The sequence below is a fragment of the Falco peregrinus genome, chromosome 1 (genome assembly GCF_023634155.1).
Source record: "Falco peregrinus isolate bFalPer1 chromosome 1, bFalPer1.pri, whole genome shotgun sequence".
Lineage (NCBI taxonomy): Eukaryota > Metazoa > Chordata > Aves > Falconiformes > Falconidae > Falco > Falco peregrinus.
Window position 1 is genome coordinate 28,346,574 of NC_073721.1, and position 13,476 is coordinate 28,360,049.

The 13,476-nt window shown below is 39.6% G+C and overlaps 1 protein-coding gene across 7 annotated transcripts in view; it reads left to right on the forward strand.

The window, feature by feature from the left end:
- Positions 1–13,476, forward strand: part of ENTPD1 (ectonucleoside triphosphate diphosphohydrolase 1) — a 57,120-nt gene that overhangs the window by 9,481 nt on the left and 34,163 nt on the right. The window contains exons 1-3 of one of the 7 annotated variants that reach the window (XM_055798613.1): positions 4,611–4,766; positions 8,079–8,226; positions 8,868–9,008. The exons of 1 other annotated variant lie outside the window; for it this stretch is intronic. The gene's annotated coding sequence lies outside the window, so the exon portion shown is untranslated. Of the gene's footprint in view, positions 1–4,610; positions 4,829–8,078; positions 8,227–8,867; positions 9,009–13,476 lie in introns of those variants that run through there. 5 more of the 7 variants (XM_055798598.1, XM_055798607.1, XM_027788865.2 and 2 more) reach the window with 5 other exon arrangements.

A 13,476-nucleotide genomic window follows, 5' to 3' on the forward strand; every position in this document is an offset into this window, starting at 1 on the left:
ATATTTAAGTTGAAAACTGCTTCCTGACCTATCCCCCTGCAACATCTTTTTTGTTTACTTTTACCATCGTCTCCTTGAAGAAAATAGAATCATGCTTGCAGTAAAATTCTTGAAATATTTCTAATTTTTTTGCATCTGCAGCTGTATTTTCTTTACTTCCCATTTGCTGTGGGAAGAGGGGGAGGAAGCATCTACTGCTCAATTTTCTTTCAAATCAGACAGTGAGGCTTTAAGCTTAAAAAGTAATTATATGTTTATATTTATATATATATATATTAGTTTATGAGGTACTTGATAATACAGTACATAAGTAATTCCCAATCTGACATAAAAGCAGTAAGCCTTTTAGGAACTATCACGTGCAGCTCTGAAATGTGATAATAATGGGAAAGTCTATTGCAAATAAAAAGATTTTACAAGCTAAACTTCATGTAAGCCATGCAGGTAAATGGGAGAAGTTCAAGCAAGTTTGTGTTTTGGTTCCCTTTTATTATACTGTTGAATTTCCACATCCAGAAAACACCAAGCCCAATATTACACCTCCAACTGGCCAGTTTTAACCTATATCACCTTTAAGTGATGAACTTCAGTGCAGGTTATTGCAGTGAGCTAGACTGAAGCAGCAGCAGACCTAGAGTGCTTCCAAAGCTCCCACCAGGTCAAACTTAACTCAAAATGCATCCTGAGGGGGAAGAGAGTGTCATGTCACCCCTGATGTTGGTGTGCTGGTGCTGACTGTGGTGGAATGGAGGAATCTCTTGCTGCTTTGCCATGGAACTTGCAGCAAATTTGTTTACATCCAATAGTGTTTACACATCAAAACATGTTTATATGGGACAGATATTCTGGAAGCAGGATGGCACAAACTAAGACAGACAAAATGTCTGGATGGATCTATCCCGTGTGTTTCTGACCGTTTGCACAGCCCACTTGGCCAGCTGCAGGCAGCCTGCAGGGCAGCCCTCAACCCAGGAGGCTTTTGCAACCTGGAGCTGCCCAAAAGCATGGACCAAACTGCTCCTGGGTTGCTTTATGCTGCAGAAAAACAGTGAGCTGCAACTGTCTGTTAACCCATGGATGCTCATTGACCAAATATGAGGTCTGGCTAAGTCACCCGTTAGCGAGGGATACAGTCCCCGCAGTGGATGAGCTGTATGACACTTGTACGCCTTCAATACAGCCCACATGGGCATGTTGCACAGTTGCATTTGCAGCTCTTTAGTGCAGATACTTGCACAGCTTTGGGCAAGCTCCTGTCTCTGAGTTTCCCCTGAGAAGTGATTTAAATTCCAAAGGGATGCTTTTTTCTTTCCAAGAAATTGCAAAAATGCCACTCTGATAAAAGCAAAGACAATTTTAGTGATGGTGAGGCTTTAAACAGCTGTGAACAGCTGCGGGAGGTACAGACAATCCTGGAAAGCACTGTACTTTGGAGATGTTTCTCAAACACTGTCCCACCTCTGTCTGTAAAAGACCATAGGCCTAGCAGAGGCATGTGGTCATATCACAAGAAATCACAATATTCCGCTGCACCACCTGGGCAATGCTTTTTGTTTTATTTTTCTTTCCTGCAGAGGAAATAAGAAAAGGCCTATAGACACCCTGAATTAGGAGACTAAAGAAACAGGCAATCAAAGAGCAGCTTAATCCTGCTTGGTTTGTTCTGGTTTTTTTTTACTTTAGTTAAGAATCTTGAACATTACAGCAGGAATATTATTTTTTTTACATAAGCTATCTCTTCATGAATCTCACAACTTGTAAATGTTCCAACAGTGATCTGGGTTCAGATCGGTCCCCTGGCCACATGGCAGCCCGGTTACTGCAGTCAGTGTCCTGTGCAGTGGCACTCGAGGAGGTGACTTGGCTGCCATTTGTTTCAAGTTTCCAACTCCAGCCTGAATGACCAATGTTCTTCTACCCTTGTGCTGGATTTTGGCTGAAGTCCTGCATTGCGCTTGAACTGCGATTTTTTTTTTTTGAATTGCGGTTGAGGGAGTAAGATCAGGACTCGGTGAGAAGTGCCTGAGGGACAGTGTTTGGCTGAATGGCATCGGGATTTTGTGTTGCAGGATTTCTTTTATTGCTTGTCTTAGCCTTGTTTTTTTTCTTTTTGTAGTCATGTTAACAGTTCCTTAGAGGATAAGGTAGGTTTATAGATTTCCTTAATGAAGTGTAATTGAGGGAAGGACTCAAAGCTGGTTTATTCAAGAGCTGCTTGGCTGATGGATTCACAAGGATGCTAAAGGTACAGAAGGCTACCTGGAAAGGGATACTGGAATGAGAGCAAAAAGGTAAAAAAGGGATAGTGAGCAGAACTGGGTGAGTGTGGGGAGGTGATACCAACTGCAAGGCGATCAGTCCTTCCCTCCTGTAAATTAATGGTAGGGTCACGTTGTCTTTATTAAATGAAACTTAAAGGATGGATCATAAATATCCCACTTCCACAAGAAAGAAGTGATGAAAACTACCTGTTAAGAATTCCAGTACAATTCTCATTTACTGGGAGACTTGTACAGACGTGGGTCTAAATAAATAATTTTAATGTAAATACTGCATTCCTGCATTTTGCTATTCCTGTGCCCCAGTGAGTCACCTGGAAATTGGGTCAATCCACAGAATTTTTGGATTCACACCTTGAGGTGAAAAAAGGGGAAAAAAAATGAGGAAAAAAATGAAAAAAATCAACAGCTGCAACTGGCTCCTTCATGTAAAGAATTAACTACTAGTGAGGATACGAACAATATTCTGTAGTTTAAGAGTGCACTTATTAGAACACTAGCAACTACTCTAAAAACTAAGGCAGTAAATACTAGCCTTCTGCAGGTGACCAATAAAATAATTTCATCAAAATAACTTTTAAATTACTTTTTAAATTATAAATCTTGCTATATAAGAAATGCAGGCAAAACGACTCTTTTCATAAATGACTGCATTATGCAGTAAACCTTCAGCTTGTCATAGCTGTCCATTGCTGCTATTGTTACTATGTTTCAAAAGATAAGTAACTTAGATATGTGCAAAATGTTTGCGAGGTCTCAGCTCGTGATGCAGTGATGAAATACTCTGGTATACTGTAGATGCTGTCATATTTGATTTAGCCTTATAAACTACATCTGGAAACAATTTAAAGCAATGTTATTACTGTTTTTCTAAAGTAGAACAAGTCTTCATGCTTTAAACTTAGTTTAGCAGCACTTCATTCAGAATTTCTTAAACATAAAAGCACACCAATTGAAACAAATAGGAGATGCCCTAAATCTTCTCCAGGGAAAAGAAATAGATTAAAAACTCAGATGAAAAAGCCTGATGGAAACATATGAAGAGAGAATATATTGTTTTGAGAGAAAAGGACTATTAGGAAGTGAGAGAAGTGAGTACTTAAAAGGGAAAGAGCAACCAAAAGATGGGGGAGGGAGCAAAGAAAAGAGAAACGTTTAAAAAATGAAAGAAAAATTAATGCTGAGGCAGGAACTGAAGGATAGCAATGGGAACTGTGTAAGAAAAGACTAACAGCTTGAGGCTGGCCGTGTTTGTGTTTGTACATGCTAATGTAGCCCCCCTCCCCTCACACCCCACACCCCCCCACCCCCACCCCCACCACCACCACCCCACCACCCACCCCCCCCCCGTCAGCTATTCCAGGAGCCTGGTAAACTTAAGTGAGAGGCTGCTTTGGGAAAATGCATTTCCCTATCTTATATTGCTAGGCAGGCCTGTGTCACAGTGGTAGGTAATGCTTTTCCCTGAATTCCAGACTGTTCTTTGAAACAGTATAAAAAATAATAATAATGAAAGGCACTCGGAGCAAAGAGAAGCAGAATAGACAAGCTAGTCTGCCAGCACTCGCAGGAAAAAATATTTTTCCCTGCCACAAAGAACCCTATTGTTCCTGTGTTAAGTATTTAATTTTGCCTCCATTTAAACCAAGCTGTCTTAAAGTCTGTTTTCTTAATATGTTGAAGCATGTGCCAGCTACTGCGGCAGTGTACAGTGGCACAGCTCCAGAGAGGAGCCGACCTCCACGTTTCCAGGGCTGTTCGTTTTTTCTCAGCCTGCTCACATTGATTTTTTTGGTGGAGGAGACTGCAACCCACCCTTGATGGCTGGGAAACCTCAGCAGTTGCTCAGCATGCGAAAGTTGGTGTTACGTGAGGGAAACAAGGCCATGAAAAATCTGAGCATTTTGGGAAATGCTGGATATTAATGATGGATATCCACTTATGTCCTTCTGGTAAATCTTTTTGTTAATAAATCTTCAGTGTATAGACTTCCGCTTAGGCTTTGTCACTAAGCATTGAAATTGTTTTGTTTGTTCTGAACTACGAGCAAAAGAAACTAGGGTTTCTTTTCACAGCTAACAAAGGTTAGGCAAGTATCGCTATGCGATGCATTTCCCTGGTAGGGCATCAAGTCAGGGAGATTCTCTCTACCAGTATTAGAATTTCTCCTTTATTTAGCAGAAATGAAGCTGCTAATACTATAAACAAGCTGATATCAACAGATACACGGTACTTTCCATTATTTCCTCCTACAGTCACATACACTCACACACTTGCACTTGTTACCCAGTTAGGAGATGGGAAGGGCTGGCGTGTGCTGTGTTTGCCCAGCAAACCAGCTTGGCATATTCATAAGGGAAGGAGGAGCTTGGGGAGACTATTGGTACACAAACATGATTTAACAGGAGCAAATAATGTGGATTGTTGATGCCATAGCACTCTTGCTGAGACTACTTCTGCCTGTGACTATAGCCTGAGGACTTTAAGGTATGAGGAACGTTCCAGCAAACATGGGACCCTGGAGAAATTACTGTCCTCTTCAACCCAAGGTCAGGCTGTCACTTGGAGCTTTTGCTCTCAGTATTGCAAATTATATTTAAAGCAGCAGATGGGTGTCTTGAAAACAAGTTGAAAATTCCATTGTTGTCGATTCAAGCTCAGTTTGTAAAGACGGTATGCTTAAAGTTCCTGTATGTCTTTGCATGTCTGTAATTTCTTTGGTTATACAGACTATGAATTGGGGGGTAGGGTGCGTGGATGGGAAGTGTTCCAGGGTAATATCGTTTAAGTTAATAGGACTGTAGCTTAGCCCATAAGAAGATGAAACACTTGAAATCTCCAAAGTGTACTGACCTGGTATATTTTTACGCTGTGTGGTATTGTTGCTTGGAGAAGTTCCTTGATGCTAAAAATAATCATTTCCACACTGTTTTCTATCTCCAAGGTTACTAAATCTTTTTAACCTAAGCATAATTAAGATTATACCTACAGGATATATTTTTAGCATGTTAGATTTTCTGTGATGTAATGTTGTTCCAGTAGACACAGCTGAGTTCAGAGGAAGTCTGCTCTGTGTGAAAGAGAACAGAAGTGAAATCAGTAACTTCCACAGGCAGTTGCTCTCTTTTGCAGCTCTTAGCGTTGGTCCAAAAACTTTGCTTAATGACCCACAGCTCTTTAAAGACCAGTCATCAATTTAGAGAAAGAAGGTCCATGTAAACTTTTAAGAAATTTGAAATGCAAGTTAAGAAGTTTGAAAATTGACATTTTTTTCTAGTGGGTTTGAAACTAGAATTTATTCATTGAATTAACTTTTTACCCTATTTTCATGCTCCAGAGTCTTTTAAGAAGTAGATTGAAACTAGACTGAAAACCAAAAATTAATGGAATTGATGTGCCTCTCGGCTCAGATAATGCTTTTAGCCCTCTGAAATTAGTTTTTTGCATGTTGTATTTCCATGTATTGGCTATGTCACACGAAGGCCCGCTGTCAGCCTGTGATCCAGATAACAGACCGGCTATCCTAGAAGCGTGACAGCCAGGCTGCTGCATGTGTCGGGTATTTGTCCTGCAGACTGTTTAAATGACAATCTGCTCACAGCCAACTGCCTGTGGCTGTCAGCAGTTATCTGTCCCTCGCAGGGCCCTGCTGGGTGCAGGGGGGCTCCGCTGCCCAGCATGAAGCCAGGGCTGAGCCGGGAGGCAGCAGTTGATGTCCTACCCAGCTGTGCCCCCCTCCCTACCCCAGTGTCACCCAGAGCTGCCGGTGAGGGGACAAGCTTTTTGCTTTGTGAGTGCAATTGCTGCCATAGAATGAATTATCTGCTGGAAATATCACCGGCAGGACGCAGATGGGTGGAAATGCCTTATTCCAAGCATGGCGAGCACGCCTGGGGAAGGGTAGCACCATGCAAGTAACAGGGTCTTTGCAGATGAGAGCTGATTTCAGAGCCTGCTAGTCTGTAACTAAGCTAGTTAAGGTACCTGATTTGTGAGGCAAAAAAACTCCTTGTGCCAGAAAGTAGGTTGCACAAGAGCTTTTGAGATGTGAGTTTCCTTGGAAAAGAAACTCTTGTGCTGCAATTACTTAAAAAACCAGTCAAGCATATTTGCCTAGTCCTTCATGAATCTTTTCAGGTGGGAATATTTTTTCAGACTTAAATCTTTCCTTCTGCCTACTTTCCTACCTGTTCATAGAATTTCATCCCCTTTGTAACTTCCTTTTTCCAAAGGATGTTTGGGTGAAATACCGCAATAACTATTACCTATATACTGAAATGATACTGAAAAATATTGATATAACTGAAAAACTGGAATCACTATTATAGAAAATAGTTTATTAAATAGATAATTGATAGAATTTGTTTTATTGATGCTGTCGTAGTCAGACAAGTTGGAGGTTTTGAAGCGTTAATTTAATGACAGCATGAGAGATACTGACATATTTAACTTCAGAAAAAAATACTTTCAGTTTGAAAACACTTGGCCATCTGATGATGCTGGGAGATGTAGAAAGGCTATTTCTAGAACCAGGACTGTTGGATAAGAATATACTTACACATTTAAGTAGGTGAAGACACTGTTGAGACTATACAGGGAAAACACTGACAATACAAATGACAGTTTAAACTGGATGCCAAGTTGGAGATGCATTCATGGAAAAAGTGGATAAATTATGCTTCCTGCATGATGAATGATTACAGCATACATTTTGGTATATAGAAGAGCTCAAGAAGAAAAAGGTAAATTTGCTTTGAAATCATCTAGGTGTGTTTAGTAAGAAGGCAGACCTGTACATACAACACAGCATTGAAGTTAATCACTTGTAGTTGGTAGTGGGAAAAGGGGGAAGTCCACTGAGAGAAATAGGACTGGAAAGCCATTCATATCATGCAGTCAATATACATGAATCTATGGACCCTAGACTGATTTTTTCCCTTATTAATATATGCACAAATACTGTATTTCATAAAATAAAATAGTCTCTCAACTTTGAATTAAGTGTTAAGCTTGACACAACTGGAAATGATCAAACTTAACCTTTTCCCCAAAATTTATGAGTCAATGAAAGTACCAAAAAATAAAAATTTGTTTGCTTTAAATGTAGTGTTACTTCATTTTTTCAGCTAATTCAAAGAGAACTGAAATGGAGTGAAGAAGACTTTATGTAAGGCAAAAATACTAGAGCCTGTGGCAGAAATAAATGTCAATTGCCAGTAAACTAAGATACTGTATTTTCTAAAATTCAGGACTTCTCTGAAGTCTCCTTTTTCTCCCCATTTTTGTCAGTCTACTGAAGTACAAAACTAGAAAAGAACATGAAACCTCCCAGAGACTAAAGAAAGATGACCACACTGAAATGCTTGTATGCAAAGCCGTGTAAGGCATACATAAATTCACATGGAGAGAAATCTCATAGTGAGAATTTGAGAGCAAGTCTGAAAATATCTGAGAACTCACGTCTCTATAGATAGTTCTCTGTGGTGCTCGTGGACATGCATAAACTTGGAGAAGGCATGTACTGAAACGAGGTGGGGTGTAAATAGGCTTATACTGTTGCAAAGATTTAGTGGATTCCTTTTTGATAAAGTATAGTCAATAATCAAACACAAACTGGTGCTTAATTACTTCCCACAGCAAAGCTTACTTTTGTAGCTCTGTTAGAAGGAGAGCATTTTATGCTTCTAGAACACAGCAAAACAGGTGGGCTGAATTATCATGGGTATATTTATGGCTATGGTTAACAAGCATGCAAATTAGAAATGGTTGGGATTTTTAAGGTATCTCCCTTTTTGCCAGTGTCTTCAGATAGTCCCTCCGGGTGGATGCAGTCAGCTTCTCTTCTGCTATTGACTGAATGACATCTGATGGACAATGTGTCTATGTGCTGCCACTGGCTTTCTTCTGCGGATGCTCCCTTATTAAAGAATAGATCACTTAACAGAGGGTGAGTGGGTAGTCGGGCTGAATTCAGGCATTTTTAAAAGTATTTATTTTAAAGTTTTTCTTTTCCTTTTTATGCATATTTTCCACGTTCTGTCTACTTTTCTTCTTTTGAAGAAATATTAAAATTGAGTGACTTAACCTGGTTTAAATATGCACAGTTCTCTTTTGAAAATAGCTGCTTTGGGATGATTGTATATTTGTTTTGCTAGCAATGTTGTTGCATGCTAAATTAGGATTTAACAGGACAAAAATTAACTTTAGTCATAAAACCATACAGATGAGCTGTATGTGTTACAGATGAGGTAGTACATTTCCTATCTTCAGTCTTAATATAGCAATTATTGAAAGCCTATATGCATATTGTTAATTTCTTTTTCATATTTTGTTTCTCTCCTTTACTGATTTTGGGAGTTTGAAGTTTTGTTTGTTAGACGGGGTAACTGATACTTGCTATCCCTTAGTCATGTTACGTTTACTACTGATTGTCCTGATACTTTCTTCACTTTTTCTTCTTATAGCCTCTTAGATCTTTGAGGATAAGGATATTTTTGCTGTCTTTTTCTTCACTTCTACTTTCTTCTACTGGAGGCTCTTTTTATTAGCCTCACCCATCCCATTTTACAGAGCTCCTTTCTTTTCTAGGTATTGGTAGCCCCATAATATTAAAAGTGAGACTAAAGAGATGAAGATTGTTATTAGCTGCTCCTAAGAACTCTGTCCTGTGTAGCCAGTGAGGGCTCCCTGCTCTGTGAGAACATCGGAAAGTTGGAAATTTTTGCTTTGGTAAGCCATTATTAGGGATTGTCTGCCACTCCTGTCAGGTAAAACAATACAAAGATACTAAAAGATGCAAACCATAAGAATAAAAGATCAAAGGATTTGGAAATACCTCCAACACTAACGAACCCGCTAAAACCCAGTAATAATACTTATGCCTAGCTCTATTTGCACTTGCTTGGAAGGAAAACCAAGAGCTCTGTTTCTAGCAGGGGAGTACCAACGTGCTGTGTGTGATGACAAATGATCTGAGAAGCAGACTTACAGGGCAGGGTGTTGCCTATGTTTGGGACTGTGATGGTTTTATTAAAAATTACCAAGCAAACTGAAGATCATCTGGAATTTGGTTTACAATATTTACAGCTGACATGGGTAATATAGCAGGTGCAATAAATAACCTGAGCAGAAAAAGCAACAGGTGTTTTGTGAACTAGGTACTTGGATAATGACCAATATGACATATTACTACTTAGGGTATACTTTTTTTTTGCACTAAGCTGTAGAGCTCATGAAGACTGTTTTTACTTTTAGTATGTTAATGTATCTTTGTAACATTAAATAAAAGTAGTGATAGAACCTTTAATGATATTATGAGATAATGGTATTGAAAGTATGTTAAACTTATAGAATAACACATTGCAAGCCTGTTATGGAGTTACACCTAATGAATACATAAACTAAATTGGCAGTTTAAGGTGTTTCAGAATAGGCCTTTGGGTACTGCTCCTTTCAAATGACATTTCAGTGCCCATCATTCATGCTGCTTCTGTTATTCTGAGGCTGAGTGGGAATTTGTTTGCATGTTTTGTGGAAGCTTTGTGGATTTTTAACAATAAGGGTGTTTCATATCTTTTGTAAAAATAGTTTTTCTTCAATAGCCAAGACTGTTTGGAAGAACAAACCTAACTAGAAAACTGATTGGCCTCTACAAAAAAATGCAATAACTCTTTTTTTTTTCTTTTTTTTTCTTTTTTTTTTCTTTTTTTTCTTTTTTTTTTCTTTTTTTTTTCTTTTTTTTTCTTTTTTTTTTTCCTTTTTTTTTGTCAGTTTTAATGAACATCACTAATTCTGTTACCAGTTTTACGCAAAACCAGTAAATAACTAACAGGTTGTTCTGCAGATGTGTCATCTGAGCGCTATGATCCCTATATCACAAAAATAAGAGATGAACAGAGGCTATGAAACTTTAACATGAATGGAGAAGAAAAGTCAGTAGAGATCACAAGAGGGTAGTGGTTGAGTAACAGACAAGATAAATGATTTTATCTGTTGCACTTAAAAACAAAATAGTATCAGGATCTTTGAGGAAATTACACTGAAGTAGAAGAGGAACCAGCAATAGAGACATGATCTGATGCAAGAAGCAGCAAAGAAATGAAAGGGACTTGTATTGGAGCTGAATGATAGAGGTGATAGTAATGTTTACTGATGAGTAAAAAAAAAAAAAAAAAAAGTGCAGAAGAACCACAGTACAAAAGGTGTTATCTTAGAGGTGATACACAGGTTTTGGGTGACAAGATCTGTGAGTATCGGTATAGACACAGGATAGTGGTATCCTCTGAGCAGCGGGTTACAAATATTTAAAACAAGGCAAGGAAGTAAGATGAACAAAGGAACTTAAGTCACTTTTATACAAAATGCATTTCATGTTTAAGGTTAAGGAACAATACTTGTTTGCAGCAAGTTGAAGCTGAAGGCCATCTCATCTTTTTCCTAAATACCAAAAGTAATTCTTCCTTTTTCAGAGAATTGCATTCTTTAAAAATAATGCTCCATGCACACAAGTATTGTATAGCTTGTTGCTTGTTTGTTGGTTCCCTCAGGAGTCATCCAAGAGGTATGCTTTTCAGAGGAAGTGTTTTGGGTATCTAAATTAAGCATTTGAACTTCAGCTATTGCAAAACCTGGAGATGTGGGGAGGACTTGGTCTGCTGTGTGGTGAAAACTGTCAAAGTCTGAGGTGATTGCAATGTGGGATGAGTGGGCCAAGGGGCTGAAAGCTGTAGGGGGAAAAAAAATTACCTAGCACCTTTAGCACTTTGGTTATTTTTCTTTCTCTAATGCCTGGCCCCTCTTTTCTGCCCTCCTTTCCAGAAGGAAGCTGTCCTAATCACTTGGATCAACCTCCCTTTTTAGAGAATTCTGGTCCCAGCAATTTAATGTGTTCACTGTCTTTCTGGAGACGTTCACTAATTATCGTCTGTTGCAGAGGTGCTGGGCATGAAGGGCTGGGTACCTGCTGCCCCTCGTCCCAGGGCTGCCAGCTGGAAGGTGGTGACATGAGCCAGCACACTGGGACTAAATGTCTAGGAAAGCCTGAGGACTGTTTAGCCTATCCCTGCTAAGGCCAGTGTTTACACACAAAGTTTCTTGAGGCTGATGCCCTCACCTAAACACCCCCAGACCATGCCCCTAAGCAAACATGGAAAGGTGACTTTGATATTGTTCTTGAGATTGGTGATGGGATGGCCTGTTTGTTTAAAATATTTCAGATGTTTTCATACTGATTCTTTCTGTGGAAGCAAGCTACAAAGGCTTCTAATGTCTGTAGGCTTGTTCCCAGGCTCACTGACTTTTCCTACAGGCGGTTTCCTTTCCCCATCCCAAAGCCAAGAGGTTCTGGTCCTGGATTCCAGTGTAATCACCTTGGTTCCTTTTGTCTTCTGGAAATGGAGTTAATGTGTCCCAGTGCTTGCTCACTCTTGCTCCTTTTCTGAGTCCCAAAGGCAGCATACCTCATCTGCAAAACAGCAAATTTGAGACACCTATGAAGTTTCATGGGTTTAGATGCACACAAACACACATACAACTTGTGTAAACTTAGAGGAGCAAGACGGTTGAGACTAAGCTCTTCCTATGGCTGGGAAGATGATGGATATTTAAGAAGTATTTTGTTCCTACGAAGTTGCACAGGATGCTTGGGTTTGTCCTAGGAGTAGAAGAGTGGCACTTCTTTGTTTTGCTGTTCTTACCCCTGGCTAAAGATGTGTGGAAACTACATCCTGAGCTCTTCGGTTTCCTCTTTTTTTTTTTTTTTTTTCTTCTGTGTTTTCAAGCTTCCTCTTCACACTGTCTGGAGCCTTATCGGAGTACAAATGCCTGCCTCCGGGGCTGCTTTTTTTTCATCCGGTTGTTTTTTTCTTATGGAAATGACTGCGACACAGAATCCGCTGTTGCCCTTTGCTGGTCGTGGATTGCAGTTAGAGGTTTGCCCAAAGGCAGCTGAGTTCATCAGGCAGAACCTAACTGCTCTAGCAAATCTGGATCTGGCCATCTGTGGAAGGGGAAGTCTGCATCTCATGTCACATGAGGCTACAAAGTCCACCCTTCCCCTCCTTTTCAGAACCAAAGGGGGAAAATTTGTTTCATCACTGTCTCTTACACCCAAACTAAATGGCTGCAAAATAGCATGCAATGTCATTCTCTGCTTCTGTAGCTGTGGAAATACTGTTCACGTATTTCTTGGTCCATCACTTGAAGTAGATCATCTTCAACTCAGAAATCTGTTCCCTGCAGCTCTTTGAAGGACCTGGGTATTTTCAGGTGCAGCAGACCATAACTACCACGGTTCAGAGCAACTCTTTCCCAAAGGGACCTTATGCTGCAGGTGACAACTTCCTCTTGTGCAAGAACAGCACTGCATGTTTCATGATCACTGACTAATGATGGCCTGTCCCTCCCCATAAAGGTTTCCTCTGTCTCCGTTTGAAGCTGAACTTCCTCAGGAAAAAAAAAAAAAACTTACTGGCAGACTTGTATAAAAGAGCTTATTGTAGTTTGTCAGGTACATACACAGTTTTAAAGGACTTGAAATACATCAGTCTGAGCATCCATAAGAGGTGTTAGACATGACGTGGAGTCATGCCTACCTTTCTCTGAGGGGGGCCCGTAGATATCTTCCACTTGTTAAATTTTAATTCCTCAGCCTTTAGGGGAGCTCTTCCATAAGCCCAGCTGAGCTTCTGGAGTGAGTCTAAGCACAGCCATTTGCAAATAATTTCCAAATTCCAACCGTATTTTTTAAAACTACTATTCAGTGGGGTTTAGTTCATTTAATGTGGCACTTTTAATGCATCTCTTATTTCTTGTGATGACACTCTACCAGAAAATACGATTTGCAGAAGTCAGTGTGTGACTGGTACATAAGCTCTCATACTCTTATCAGTTTTTTAAAAAAAGTCAGTAGTGTTTCTTACTGATAAATCTGTGCAATTGACATTTATGACAGTGAAGAGTTTTAAAGTTGCACTTGTTAACTGAGCGGTGTATGAACTACACCCTTATTTTTAAAAGATTTGGTGTTCAAGGTGACAAAATTACTTCTGCCATGCTAAACCCTCTAAAAATGTTGCCTCATTATCACTGGAGGTAAGATCAGTTCTCCCTTATTTGCACTGCCCAGGCCAATTTTTCTGACCAAGGTGATAAACACTTACATTTTTGAACCAAAGCTGACAGTAATTCAGAAAGAATT